The sequence below is a fragment of the Acinonyx jubatus genome, chromosome C2 (assembly GCF_027475565.1).
Source record: "Acinonyx jubatus isolate Ajub_Pintada_27869175 chromosome C2, VMU_Ajub_asm_v1.0, whole genome shotgun sequence".
Taxonomy (NCBI): Eukaryota; Metazoa; Chordata; class Mammalia; order Carnivora; family Felidae; genus Acinonyx; species Acinonyx jubatus.
In genome coordinates this window covers 18,917,716-18,932,334 of record NC_069384.1, presented here as the reverse complement: position 1 = coordinate 18,932,334, position 14,619 = coordinate 18,917,716, and the positions used below count along the sequence as shown (strand labels likewise).

Sequence of the window (14,619 nt, the reverse complement as noted above, 5' to 3'; positions counted from 1 at the left end):
CTTTGACTAATATTCGCGGAGATTCACTGTCTCACGTACTGTTTTAATACGTAAATGTATAAAATCAGTTACCCCTCACAAAAACCCTGTCCACAAGGCTTAATTACTACCCTTATTTTACAGATGAAGGAAACAAAGCACAGAAAGGGTAAATATCTTGCTCTGGGCTACCTATCCAGTGACGTGGCAGAACAGAGATTCAAATCCAGGCAACCCAGCTCGAGTTTGTGCTTAATCATCTACCCAGCTCTACAAAGCCTTCTTTACCAGCCCCAAGCAGATGTCAATGTACTTCTTCCATGCTCCATGGTACCCTGTGCGTGTATCCTTTAGGAAACTTATCTATTTTCATAAATGTCAGGAGCAATACTGTTCATTAGAAATCTAATGTTAGTGACAAACGTGAACCACACATACAATTTAAAATTTTCTAGGAGGGGTGCCTGGAAGGCTCAGTTGTATAAGCATCTGACTTTGGCTCAGGCCATGATCTCACAACTCATGAGGTCAAGCTCCACATCAGGCTCTGTGCTGACAGCTCAGAGCCTGGAGCCTGCTTCAGATTCTGTGTCTCCCTCTCACTGCCCCTCCCCTGCTTGTGCTCTGTCTCTCTCTCTTAAAAACAAATAAACATTTTTAAATAAATACATAAATAAATAAAATTTTCTAGTAGTCACATTTTAAAAAGCAAAAAAGTGAGAGGTGGAAATGATTTTACTAATATATTTTATTGAGCCCAAGTGTGACGGTTAATTTTATGTGTCACTGTGGCTAGGCTATGGTGCCCAATCGTTTGGTCAAACACCAATCCAGATATTGCTGTGACAATATTTTTTAGACCTGATTAACATTTAAATCAGATTTTAAGTAAAGCAGATTACTCTCCATTCCATGGGTGGGCCTTATCCAATCAGTTTAAGGCCTTCAGAGAAAAGACCAAGGTTTCCCAAAAAAGGAATTTGACCTCAAGATGGCAATATATAAATCCTGCTTATTTAGTTTCCTAGGACTGTCATAACAAAATATGACAGACTTGGGGGGGGGGCTTAAACAATAGAAATTTATTTCTCACATTTCTGGAAGCTGGAAGTCTAAGATCAAGGTCAGCAGTTTGGTTTCTCCTGAGGTCTCCTTGGCTTGCCGAGGGCCACCTGCCTACTATGCCTTCACAGGGCTGGTTCTCTGTAGTCATGTATCATTGGTGCCTCTTACTTTTCTTATGAGGACACCAGTCATATTAGATTAGGAACCCACACTTATGACCTCATTTAACTTTAATTACCTCTTACAGGACATATATTCAAATATGGTCACATTAAAAATTAGGGCTTCAACGTATGAATTGGTAGAGGTGGGGCAACAATCTGGTCCCTTACTCTGCCTGTTCCCAACCTGCCTGGTCTACCCTGCTGACTTCAGACTCAAGACTGCAACATCAACTCTTACCTCAACTTCAGCCCCCTAGCCTGCTCTGCACATTTCAGACTTGCCAGCTCCTAAAAGTGTACAAGCCAATGGCATAAATTCCCACCTCTTCCTCTCTCGTCTCTCTGCCTTTGTTGATAGATACATAGGCAGAGAAATACTATGGGTTCTGTTCCTCTGGAAAACAGTGACTGATACATCATTATATCCAAAATATTATTTCTACACATAATAAATACAAGAACTATTAATGAGTTATTTTGCATTCTTTTTCATACTAAGTCTTTGAAATCTGGTTTGTATTTTACGCTTAGAGCACTTCTCAGTTTGGGTTGGCCACATTTCAAGTGTCCAATAGCCTCACGTAGCTAGTGGCTATCACATCACACAGTGTGGATTGAGAGCAAAGCAACAAGGTGAAGCAGAGAAAGGTGGGCTTGAACTCTACCCTGTCACTGAGGCTCAGGGAAGGCTAGCTATAATTTTAAACTCACAGGAGGACCTCTCTGGGCCTAGATGTTCTCATACATAAATGAAGGGTAATAGTACCTACCTTGAACAGCCCCTGTGAAGATCCATTGGAAAGCCCTTAATGGAGTGCCTGCCTGGTAAAGCATAGATGTTCAGTTAACCTCACGTGCTGTCTTTCCCTCTTAGCCTCCATATATGTTTTCTGATCTTTCCTCTTTAAGGAAAAGGTTGGTGTTTGTTTCATCTTTGTTTCTCCAGTCTGATACCTTGGCAGGTGCTCAAAAAATGCTTGTGGAATTAATGAATGGTCTCACGTTGCTGTGGTGAGGATATCTACTTGTTGATGTATATTTTCCTTTAATACATCACTCTTAAAAACACTTGGGCAGGACTTGCAAGCTGTGGAGCTGTTGACGCAGTGGTGGGTGGTTCAGTGGGGAGATGAGTCAGGTTTGAGTTTGGGGATTTGAGGGAAGAGCGGGTTGAGCTAAAGGAAATGGAGCGGCCTCACAAATAAAACCAACTGGGCGAGATATACCACAGGCATCTCTGACATAAGAGTACACCAAATTTTTAAGTTCATTACTGCATATAATTTTCCATTACTGAGGATAAATTTGACAAGTGTTAATGAGATGGGATGTATCCTCATTAAAGGAAAAAAAAAAAATAGGAAACACATTCACACCGAGTCACAGAAAATCTAGTTTAGGTGAAATATCTTTCCCCTGCCAGTAAATACATGAGAAGACCTAATTCATTTGCAAAAGTAAAATTTTCTGATACTACGCCAGTTGATAAGATGCCCAATTATTTAGTCAGTGTTCTCCAAAGAAACAGAACCAATCAGATGTACACAGGCAGAGAAAGAGATTTAGTACAAGGAAACAGCTCATGTGATTATGAAGGCTGACGAGTTCTGAGATCTTCAGCCAGCAGGCTAGAGACACAGGAGAGCTGATGTTTCAGTTAGAGTCGGAAACAATAAAATACTGTTGTTCGTCTCAAGGGCTGTCAGCCAGAAGGAGCTCTTTCTCCTGCAGGAGAAGTTCAGTCTTCTGTTCTACCAAGGCCTTCAACTGATTAGATGAGGCCCACCCACCCTGGGGAGGGCAATCTGCTTCATTCAGCCTACCAATTCAAATGTTAATCTCATCCAGACACACTCCCACAGATACACTCAGAATAGCGTTTGGCCAAATGTCTGGACACCCTACGGTCCAGTTAAGTTGACACATAAAATTAGCCAGAATACTTGACAAGGCACAACATGCCATCACAGGAGGGATTTCCATGAGAGCTTAATATGTCAATCAAGTATTCCTTCAGCAAACTGCTCTCCTGTTCCTCCCTGCTCTGCGTCTTCCCTATATAAGCCGTCAGAGAAAACACTTTGGGATGAAAACTAACGTTTCTTGTGCACCACTCTGTGCCACACATTTTCCCAGGTATTCTTCCGCACTGTGCCCACAAGCAGTGAGGTCAGGAGGACTCACCCAAAAGGCAGAAGCCTTGTGGAAACCACTGCAGCCCAAACTCGACGGCTCATTCTCGCCTATTTGAAAACTCAATCCTTCCAGTGTCCCAGACTTGGTCAAACTGGGGAATTGTAACCAGATTCGGGAGACTTCTATACAATTCAGGGGGGAGAAAACATCAATTCTGATGAGAGATACAACTACCAAGGCATCCTCTACCCAAAGCATTCCTACCTTGTAAAGCGATCGCAGAGATCAAATTATAATCAAAATATTGCTTCCTGAAAATGAATTCAGAATAAGTGGAGGTTGATTTAAACAAGATGTTCAATGGCACCAAGCAAAGAATAACTAATGCTATAACTTCAACAGTTTATATCAGAAAGGAAGAAACTTGGGAACAAATAGCACTAGAATTCTCTGCCAAAGTGTACTTCATGAATTCTTTGTTTTATTCTTTCATATGCCAGGCTGACCAAACCCCTTTCTGTTTAACACATTATTTCTTTTTAAAATAGTTAACCAGTTACAAGTCAAGTTTTAATGGTTTATAAACTCTTCTGTCTCTGTAAGATGACTTCCATGCTTCTGCTCTTAATTTCCTTAAGTTTTCGAAAAGAATTTCACCATTTGACTTTCTTTTCGTTAATATCCATTTAATCTTTCAAACAATTTCATTCTGGTCATCTACTGCTGGTTATCACAAAACATAGTGTCTTAAAACAAGAACCAACTTATCAATATCACGCTATTCTCAGCACATGCTCAGTTTTCAACTCAGGTTATTGGTATAACTGACAATGAGATGTTCTAATATTTTTAAATGGTGTTTTAGGGTTCTACAGACAATATTTGGAAGGAGTAACTTTTATATTTCCTAGTGAACAATCCTCATAAATGTGCTGTACTGTGGACTTTTTTTAACTTGCTTACACTTATACAATGATATCCCTCCTATATTCTGACTTCTCAGAAATCCAAAGAGTGACCAGCTAACTGGTCTGTTAGAGTATTCCATCTTAAGGTGTTTATGATAGTTAAACACAGGTGACAGTGGGGTGCCTGGCTGGCTGAGCCAGTAGAGCATGAGACTCTTGATCTTGGGGTTATAAGTTCAAGCCCCACCATATAGAGATTATTTTAAAATAAAATATTTATAAATAAATAAACAAACAAACAAACAAATACAGGTGATATTAAGATCATTCTTCAATGCCTTAAGCTAAAGGAGTTGGTAACTTTGAAATAGAAGTTTCAAGGCAGTATAGGTAGAAAAAAAATATTTGGTCTGGGCATAATATTTGAAGGTGAGAAATTAAATTAATTTATAGGGAAACACATGTTGACCCATAAGACATAATTCTTTGGTAGGAACTGCTAAATGGCAACCCGCAGCCCAAGAAGGTAATCACATTTAATAGAAAGGTTTTTTTAATCACATTCATCATTACAAAGGGACTATAATCTCTAGCAAAATTCTCACTCTACAAGTAATGTTAAAGAATTACATGGCATTGAGGCATCTAGCCTTCAATCTCCTACCTCATGATAGGAGCACTAGTATTTTTTTTTTAATGTTTATTTATTTATTTGCAGGGGAGGAGCAGAGAGAGAGAGAGGGAGAGAACCCTAAATAGGCTCCATGCTGTGAGCACAGAGCCCGACAGGGGGCTCAATCTCACAACCATGATATTATGACCTGTGCCACAATCAAGAGTCAGATGTTCAACTGACTAAGCCACCCAGGTGCCCCAGGAGCATTAATATTTTAAAGACCTTGTAAGAGAAGGATCTCATTAGATTCCTGATACTTCATGGTTACTAGAATGCTGAGACCTCAGAAGACATTTTTTTTCTTGTGGTTTTCCACAGAAAACCATGAAGTACAAGAATTTACTTTTATTCTGTTGTGTTCATTTATTCAACAAATATTTGTCGAATGTTGCTATGTGCCAGAAGCTGACACAGCAGTGAGCAGGTGTGACCCTGCCCTAAGGAAACTTTAATTATCACTAACGCCTTTAAAACATGGATTCATGTTGGAACTTTCCATATGATCCTTCCTTCCTTCCTTCCTTCCTTCCTTCCTTCCTTCCTTCCTTCCTTCCGTGCTCTTTCTTTCTCTTTCTTTCTTTCTTTCTTTCTTATTTAGCATCTACCTAAGTAGCTAGGTAGCTATCATCATCTTTCTATTATAATGTACCGGTTAAAAGAACAAATTCTACAGGTAGAAGGCTAGGATTCATAACCCAGTTCCATGGAAAAAAAAGTTTTAAAAGAATTATAGATGGATGGATAGGTGATTGATTGATAGATAGATAGATAGATAGATAGATGCCAAAAGAAATCATAAGTAAATTTTTTATGTAAAGCAGAGCTCTGGCAATGTCCATCGTTAAGTCCCAGAATAACTTTCTAAGAGAATTTTTGTCATAACTACATTGCTTTTTCCTTAAGAAGTTATTTTCACAATATTCTCAGACTATAATCCCTAAATATCTGTAAATCATTACATTCAACCTTATTTTTCTTCTCCCTTGTACACTGTTGGCCAAGGAAACAGTTTCATTTTCACTTTTGCAAAATGATAGTATAAAAAAACAGAAGTGAAAGTATGAATCATAATATAATCAGGCGTTCATAGTGAGATATCCATTTATAACTCAGAAAACCACAGGGTATTTCCAAACTGATGTCATTCATAGAAAGAATGCCATGTGTTGTGGAAGAATAAGAAAAATTACCTACACTACTTGGGGGATTTAGAATGCATGTGGGATAGTCCCAGCTAATTATTTTAACTTACTTTTAATTTTATTACAAAGATCGATCTCTATTTCAAATATTGAAATTGACATTCATCTTAGAAAGTACACTGGATTCTGGGACATACTTTTTAATTTTGATATTATCCGTTTACTTCAGAAATCATCAGTAGAAGTGCTGTATATAGGTTAATGTTTTCTTTTATTTTCTTTTAAAACAACCGTATAAATATTAAAATTACCATGAAATTCTGTGTAATTGTTTTACTTTTTGGGAAAACACGAAATGAATCTCTGCTCAAATTATTAAACTTGATGTTATTTTATTCTCTTCCAGGACGCAGAGAAATAATATAAATTTTATTTTTCCCAACTAAATCCTTAAAATAGGATTTTTTCCGTTCCGCCACGTTCAGTTTTTTAAGAACATGAAGAAGACCATAGTATGTGTTAAATAAATTTGTGATGCTACAGGGAGGAAACATTATCCAGAAACAAATCTCCTCTAGGTTATCCATATTTTCTTCAAAAAAATACTTTGGCAGTGTTAGGTCTCCCATATTTGCTTGTTGTTTGCTTGTTTTGATCCCAAGACTAATATCGAGTTGTGAGGCCAGGCCAATTATATCCTTTTTCAATCAGTGAATGTTCCTGGTTTCCTACTGGCCAATGTCCACAGCATAGAAGACTCCACAGAAGTCACATCACTCACTCACCCAAGTAACACCACTAGTTTGCTCTTTGGTTTCTGAGGCTTATCTACGAGCCCAGTGACTTACCCACAAGTCTGGTCCCGATGCCCGCCATGAACAGCTTTGCTATCCTGGATTTTTCAGTAGAGCTGCAGGTGAATCTGCTAATAGGATGGGCTGACCCCGTGTGATTAAGAAACGAGTCTTAAAATATACCCGAAAATTAAATTCTCCTCATTCCATAAACAAATAGAAAGTCCACGTGGATCAAAGACTTAAAAGCTAAAAGCAACCCTTAAAAGTTTTAGAAGAAAATGTAGGAGACTATCTTATACGAGGAAAGTCAGGCAAGATTCCTTAAAATACAGAAAGATTCATTAGTTGTAACACATGTACAATTCTGATAGGGGTGCTGATAATGGAAGAGGTCATACAGGAGTTGGAACAGAAGGTGTATGGGAGATCGTGTATCTTCTGCTCAATTTTGTATGAACTTAAAACTTTAAAAAATAAAGTCTATGAAGAAAAAAAAAGACTAAGCCCTCAAGTACAAACTATATATTGGATGACATAAAGATGTTAAATCTTTATACATTAGGGACCAGAAACAAAGTTAAAAGGCAAGCTACAGACAGAGAAAATATTTACAGTACTTTTGAGAAATAAATTTAATATAGAATACATAAAAATATCCTAAAAGTAAGACCACAAAAAGCCCTGATGAGAAATCAATATAAACCTTCAGTTCACAGAAGAGAATCTCTATATGACCAAGGAAGATATTAAAAAAAAAAAAAAAAAAAGTAACTTGCTAGTCATAGGAACATGCAAATTAAAACAAGGTACCTTTTCATGTCCCCAAGACTGGAAAAAATTCAAAAGTAAGTAGTGGTGAGGAAGGAGGGGAAACAGGAACTTTCAAATTCTTAGTGTACATTCCTGATGATGAATGAACAGTGAAGTTTTACTAAATGGAGCATAGTTTAAACTTGAGAAAAGAAAGGTTAGAGATTGAGGGGGCAAATTGATTTAATGTTTAAGGCATTTTCACAATATCTAGCAAAGTTTGAAGGTTAGTACCTAGCAAGTCAACTTCTAAAGCATAAATTACAGAAAAACTCTTGCACAGAGACATTAGAATATTCAGTACAACATTTTCTATAATTCTAAAATGTTTGTTGTTGGAAGAACGGATCCCCTTAATCTCATTTGTCTCAGTTCCAAGCATCTATTTCCTCCATGAAGTCTTATTATTCCCTTCTTTATATGGTTGAAAATCAGGCAAGGACCTTATGTCCTTGCTCCCACAGACTCCTCCCATCTCCTCCCGACACTCCCCTATTCCCATTGGAATCTCCTTCTAGCCTGGAAAATTCACCTCCCATCGTGTGTCTGGCCCAAGCACTTGGTCAATGCCCACAAATCCTCCATTTGGCCTTTTCTGGCAATCTTTCATGACTTCTTCAGACTTGCGTTATTGGAACTTAATAGCCAGAAACATGATCCTGCCTCACACTTCCCCAGCACCAACTATTTGCACAAATGAGGAGGAAAAGACACATAAATATAAAGATAAATATAAAATAGACATATATAATATGTATACCTAATAGAGAGATAATATACATAATAGAGAAAGCATATTATTGTGTCATAAAAAGCACAGATTAATAACTTAACATAGTATTGTGCCATATTTTTTCCTAGAAGAACTTTAGACAGTGACATCCACACACAAATCAGTATTTGCTCTGTGGGTGGGGTGAGGAGAAGAGTATAGATGTCTGGCAAATTTCTTGACTCATCTAGAAGTTTCCGCTCATGCCTGGAGTTGATGTGCCTTCATCCATCAATAGCCTTCCACTGACCTTATCCCTACACTCTAGGAGCTTGAGCTTGGCGCAAGTAAGGGCAGAACTTCTCCTGAGGCAGGATATTACCGCACGACTGCACATAACCGGGAGGAGACTGGCCCTGGGCAACCTGAACACAACTCTACAGAGAAGAGGGGCTATCCGGAATTGCAGGCAACTTGGGTAGTGCAGCCATACTCCTCCTCCTTAGGCAACATCCTTCTCCAAATCTCTGCACTCAAAAAGTCAGAAGCAGCTCTCTGTTCCCATTAGAGAGGAAAGAATGAGGCTGGCTGCCATATTGGTATCCAGCCCTTCTCTCACCTAGCACCCATCACCAGGATGGTATTCTACTTTTCTTTTCTCCTGCCTGTGTCTTCCCTTTTCTGATTTAATTAATTAATTAATTAATTAATGGAAAGTAAATGATCCCCCCACCATACCTCCCTTAGGTAACAAATGTGAAGAATTGGGCGTGTACTTGTCCCAGTTTCTCTTTGGTCAACCACATAACCTGTTTGTTGTTGTTGTTGTTGTTGTTGTTGTTGTTCTTTTTCTTGTTCTTGTTGTTTTGGGGAGGGGGGGTTGTTTGTTTTACATTTCAGTTTGGAAGCAGTAACTGTTTATTAACTGACCAGATTACAAAAATAATCATGATAGATACCTTACTTTATTATTCTGTTAAGAAAACCACAGACCCAAAAGTGGTATCACTTAGGTTAAGGCCCCAGGTCAGTAAACCAAGACTTAACACCTAATCTAACTGCAGTTTCAAGCCCCTAGAAGGGTAACCTTTAGCCAGTCAACATGGGAATTTCCTGGTCAGCGCTAGGAAATTTACTGATAGACCCTTTTGGTCCCCTTAGGAAAGCAACTTTACCTGAAACAATGGATTCTCTGCTTATAATCTCCTTTCTTCCACCCCCTCTCTACCTTTAAACCTTTTCTCTATCCTTTTGGAGATCCCTTCTACTTGCTAGATGGAATGCTGGCCCATTCACAAATCAATTAATAAACCCATTAGATCTTTAAAATGTACTCAGTTGAATTTTTGTTATTTAACACTTCTAATAAGCTTATTAATTTGGTCTTCCCTTTTGCCAGCATCTCTAACTTCTACAAAATGAATGGTCTTTTTCTTTTAATTTTTTAAATATTTATTTATTTTTGAGAGAGAGAGAGAGAGAGAGAGAGAGCGCATGTGTGAGCAGGGGAGGGGCAGAAAGAGAGGGAGAAGCAGGCTCCAGGCTCTGGGCTGTCAGCACAGAGCCAGACGCTGGGCTTGAACTCACGACCATGAGATCATGACCTGTGCCCACGTCAAACGCTTAACTGACTGAGCCACCTAAGGGGCCCCTGAATGGTCTTGTGCTTCCAGCCACCTCATTCAGAAGATAATGGGAAGAACCAGTAGACATTGTTTGCTACTTTGAAGGGTTTGCCAACAGTGTAGATCTCATGAATTACATCCTCCGCTCCAGCAATGCCATATTTACTAAGAGATGCGGCAATCAACTCTTGTTGATTCTGCCATAACCATGCATGAAAAACATTTACTTACGGACTTCCAGTTAATGGAAGCGTTGTTGAGCTTAACAAAGGTACCACTGAAAGTCTGGCGAATACAAAGAAGCCGCAGCACCTTTCAGAATTTGGGGGTCACACCGATCCTGATGGCAAGTGCCAATTTGGGTTCTGCAGGGCAGAGAATTTGCCAGCTTTTCTTGCCATCCTAGCTATTCTCGTATTGGTTCTGTACATCCATCTATATTCTTTGTGATAGCTTATCTTTTTCATAGATAAGTTTTTTCCTTGCCTTTCAAAACATCCTTTGGGCTAATTTCTTTCTTAAGCATTTGATTTTCAAGTTTTTTTGTTGGTCTGTTTTGCTTTGGTTTGTCTTTTCCTTTTTCTTAGGGGTTCCTGACATAGCAGGAGCCATCTTTTTATTCTCTTCTGCATCTTCCCTGGCTCCAGCCAGAAAAGAGCACCACATAACCTGTTTATCATTTTTTATTTTTTTTAATTTTTTAAGGGTTTATTTATTTTTAAGAGCAAGAGAGACAGAGCATGAGTGGGCGAGGGACAGAGAGAGAGGGAGACACAGAATCTGAAGCAGGCTCCCGGTTCTGAGCTGTCAGCACAGAGTCCGACGCGGGTCTCAAACTCACGAACCGCGAGATCATGACCTGAGCCGTAGTCGGAAGCTCAACCGACTGAGCCACCCAGGAGCCCCAGTTTGTAATTTTTTTAACAGGTTGGTGTTATTCCCTTTACTTTGAATTTGCTTTTTTCCCCTCACTATTTATTGTAAGCATCCCTCTTGTTTGGGACATTTATATATCCCAATACGTCATTTCCCACTGTGTGTTCGTGTGTGCAGACATGTGCCCATGCCATAATTTATTCATTTCCCTATTCAGGGGCATTCAGATTGCTTTCGGTTTGTTGAGCCTATAAACAATGCTACAAAAAGCATTACTCTATATATGTCCTTTATCGAATGTGACCTTTCTTTAAGTTTATTTATTTATTTTGAGAGAGACAGCATGAGAGGGGGAGGGGCACAGAGAGAGGGAGAGAGAGAATCCCAAGCAGGCCCTGTACTGTCAGCACAGAGCAGGATGTGGGGCTCAAACTCACAAAACCATAAGATCATAACCTGAGCCCAAGCCAAGAATCCAACGCTTAATCGACTGAGCCACCCACTTTTTAATGTAAGTTAGGATTCACGAACTAGAATTTCCATATAACGTATAGTCATTTTGATTCAAATGAGCACTGTCAGGTTTATTTACCAAGATAGCAGTATTCACACTGCTGCCACCAAAGTACTGGAATGCTCATATTCTTGAGTATATGCCAGCAATAATTGTTATTACTTGTTTAAATGTTTATTTCTGTTTGAGAGAGAGCATGAGCAGGGGAGGGGCAGAGAGAGAAGGGGACAGAGGATCTGAAGCTGGCTCTGGGCTGACAGCAAGGAACCCAACGCAGGGCTCAAACTCACGTACCTTGAGATCATGACCTGAGCCGACGAAGGGCACTCGGAAGACTGAGCCACCCAGGTGCCCCTGTTTTTGCTTGTTTAAAACGTTTCCCAGTCTCACAGGTGAAAAATATTACTGTTGCAATTCAGTATCCTAGGCCAGGGGCAAAGAAGTAAATCCAAAGCAAAGAGAACTATGCTTGAGAACCTGAAATTCTTAGTTGCGCCCATTGGTATCTCTTTCTCCACCTGACCCTTGTTTCAGACCTACTTCCCTCTTTGCCGAGGTCTGAGAAAGTTGGAAATAGCCAGTGTTTTTCCTTGGTAGTGTTTTCTTAAAGATCAACAGGATTATGTCAACTGTTATTACAAGGAAAAGGCCACTGACACACCAGTTTAAAAAGGAAAAGGTGTGTCCACTAGCTAAAGTAAATAAAAGGGCAAAACACATAGTAACAGTTTTAAAACTTAACAGTTACAATAGTACTGAGGAAGCAGGTAAGACAAAGCTGGGGCTGGTGGCTTGCAAATTTTAGGGTGTCTCCTGAACTTTCACAGCCTAATTTGGGAAATTAAATGTCGAACATCCTTGAAAAGTTCCGATACTGGCATTGATATTAAAGAGGTTTCAAAAGGGTATTAACTACAGTCCTAATTTTGGCTCCACATGACACCCATGATTTCAGAATGATTCATGACTAATGAAAGAATGACCGAGCATAAACTACATAACATACTGGTGTATGGACTCACCTAATTTTATTTTACATCAAAACAAATTGATGCAATTGTAAAACTTTAACACTCATTTAATTTTAATTCATAGTCGGCAAGAAATTATTCTTCGTAAGTGGCAAGTGCTTCAACTACAGTTAGAAGTAGTCTTTACTAGGGGCACCTGGGTGGCTCAGTGGGTTAAGAGCCCAATTCTTGATTTCGGCTCGGGTCATGATCTCATAGTTCATGGCTTCGAGCCTCACATCTGCCTCGCACTGGGAGTGTGGAGCCTACTTGGGATTCTCTCTTACCCCCTCTCTCTCATCCTCTCCCCACCCCTAGTGTCTCTCAAAATAAATAAATAAACTTACAAAAAAATTTTTAAAGCAGTCCTACTAGTTGATAGGGGCAATGTATTGACTTGGAGAGGATGTGAAAATCATCTAACATTCCAACTCATATTGATTGAACATCGAGAGAGAAAAAATGCTAAGAAATGATGCCACAAGGACAAGTTTGTCACAGTCCCTGAAGCAAGTAGGATCTGGCACAAGATCCCAGAGTAGCTCAGGAATAAAATACTCTATCTAAAACATAACATAGTCTGGGCATAACTCACTGCACAGTGCCCGATATGTCAGAGAGCTGAGCAGAAAATAATGGACACTACTATGTAAAAAACACAATCACGGATTCATTTATATTGATGGGAGGGACACCTGGTTGGCTCAGTCAGTTAAGCGTCTGACTCTTGATCTCAACTCAGGTCTTGATCTCAGGGTCGTGAGTTCCAGCCCCGCACTGGGCTTCACGCTGGACACGAACCCTACTCAAAAAAAGAAAAAAGATACATTGATGGGAAATACAGTGAAAAGAGACATTCTTTCTGGAAGAGCATGTGCACATTTCTTTTTGCGTCTCACACGGTATTATGATGTTAGTGGGTGTGCACATCAGTCTCGCTCATTCGTCTACAAGCTGACAGGCAGAAGGCTCTTCATTCATCTTTTCGATGCTCCAAATCTAGCACAGTGTCCGGTTCAGAGTACATGCTCCATAAATGCTGAATGTAGAAATTGAAACACTGATGTTAAACCACTGGAAATACTGTAGTTAGATCTGTTGTTATGCCAGGGCTATGGGTTGAATTTTGCTCCCTGCCCCATGCAAATTCGTATATTGAAGTCCTAACCTGCAATGTGATTATATTTGGATATTGGGCTTTTAGGAGGTAATTAAGGTTAAATAAGATCATAAAAGCAGAGTCCTGATCCAATAGGATTGGTGGTCTTGTAAGAGGAAAACAGACATCTCTGGGCAAACACACCAGTGAAAGAAAGCTATGTGAGCACAGATGGAGAACTGGTCTTCTACAAGCCAGGAAAAGAGCTCTCTTACCAGGTTAGAATCTTGATCTTGGACTTCCAGTCTCCAAACTATGAGGAAATAAGTTTCTGGTATTTAAGCCACCCAGTCTCTTGCATTTTGTTATGGCGGCACAAGGAGACCAAATCAACAACCAGTACAAATGCTAATGCTTTTCACTGGCTTTATGACAATGAACAAGACCAAAGAAAAATGGCTTTCTTAAAGTCATTATAATGATCGCCCAAGAATGAATTTTAGCACAATATTTGACATGTGTGAATTTAAGGGTAACCTGAAAGCTTGAGAATAGTACATAACAAAGTAGATGAGAGGGGGGAGTTTAAAATATGAGCTGTAAATTACTTTCAACACAAAAAGGGTTTGTTCTTTGCAGAACCATTTATTCAGCCTGCATGTCATTTGACAGAGGGCTCTTTGATTATATTTGATTAACTCTAATAAAGCTTGAAAACCATTTTAGCCTAATGCAAATGGCCCCGTCTCTTCTTAGATTTCATCAAAGATTGGTAACACATTGCATAAGTGTTACTTTCAAACTATAGCCCACTACATTTTCTAATTTGGAGAGAGGAAATGCTTCAAGTGTTTCTTATGAAGCATAGGAGCCCACACAAAAAGAAATGTCATTTATGTCTCGTATTTGTCTCATGATTTGACAGATTTTTATGTAAAGTTGGTCATCAGAAATTTGCAGACCAAAATTAGCAAGATAGCAGTTTGTAAATCCACCCTCCCTATAGAGTTCCTTGGATGAAAGCTGCCTTTATGGAGTAAGGCAATGGACTCTGAAACGTGACACACACTTCACACATTTACTGTTATCATGCCCAAATGACCACA

The 14,619-nt window shown here is 39.3% G+C and overlaps 1 long non-coding RNA gene and 1 pseudogene across 2 annotated transcripts in view; both read right to left on the bottom strand.

Moving 5' to 3' along the window:
* Positions 1-14,619, bottom strand: part of LOC128315132 (uncharacterized) — a 62,209-nt gene that overhangs the window by 13,808 nt on the left and 33,782 nt on the right. The gene's annotated exons all lie outside the window — the stretch shown is intronic.
* LOC113594408 (60S ribosomal protein L7-like) lies at positions 9,273-11,768 on the bottom strand (annotated as a pseudogene).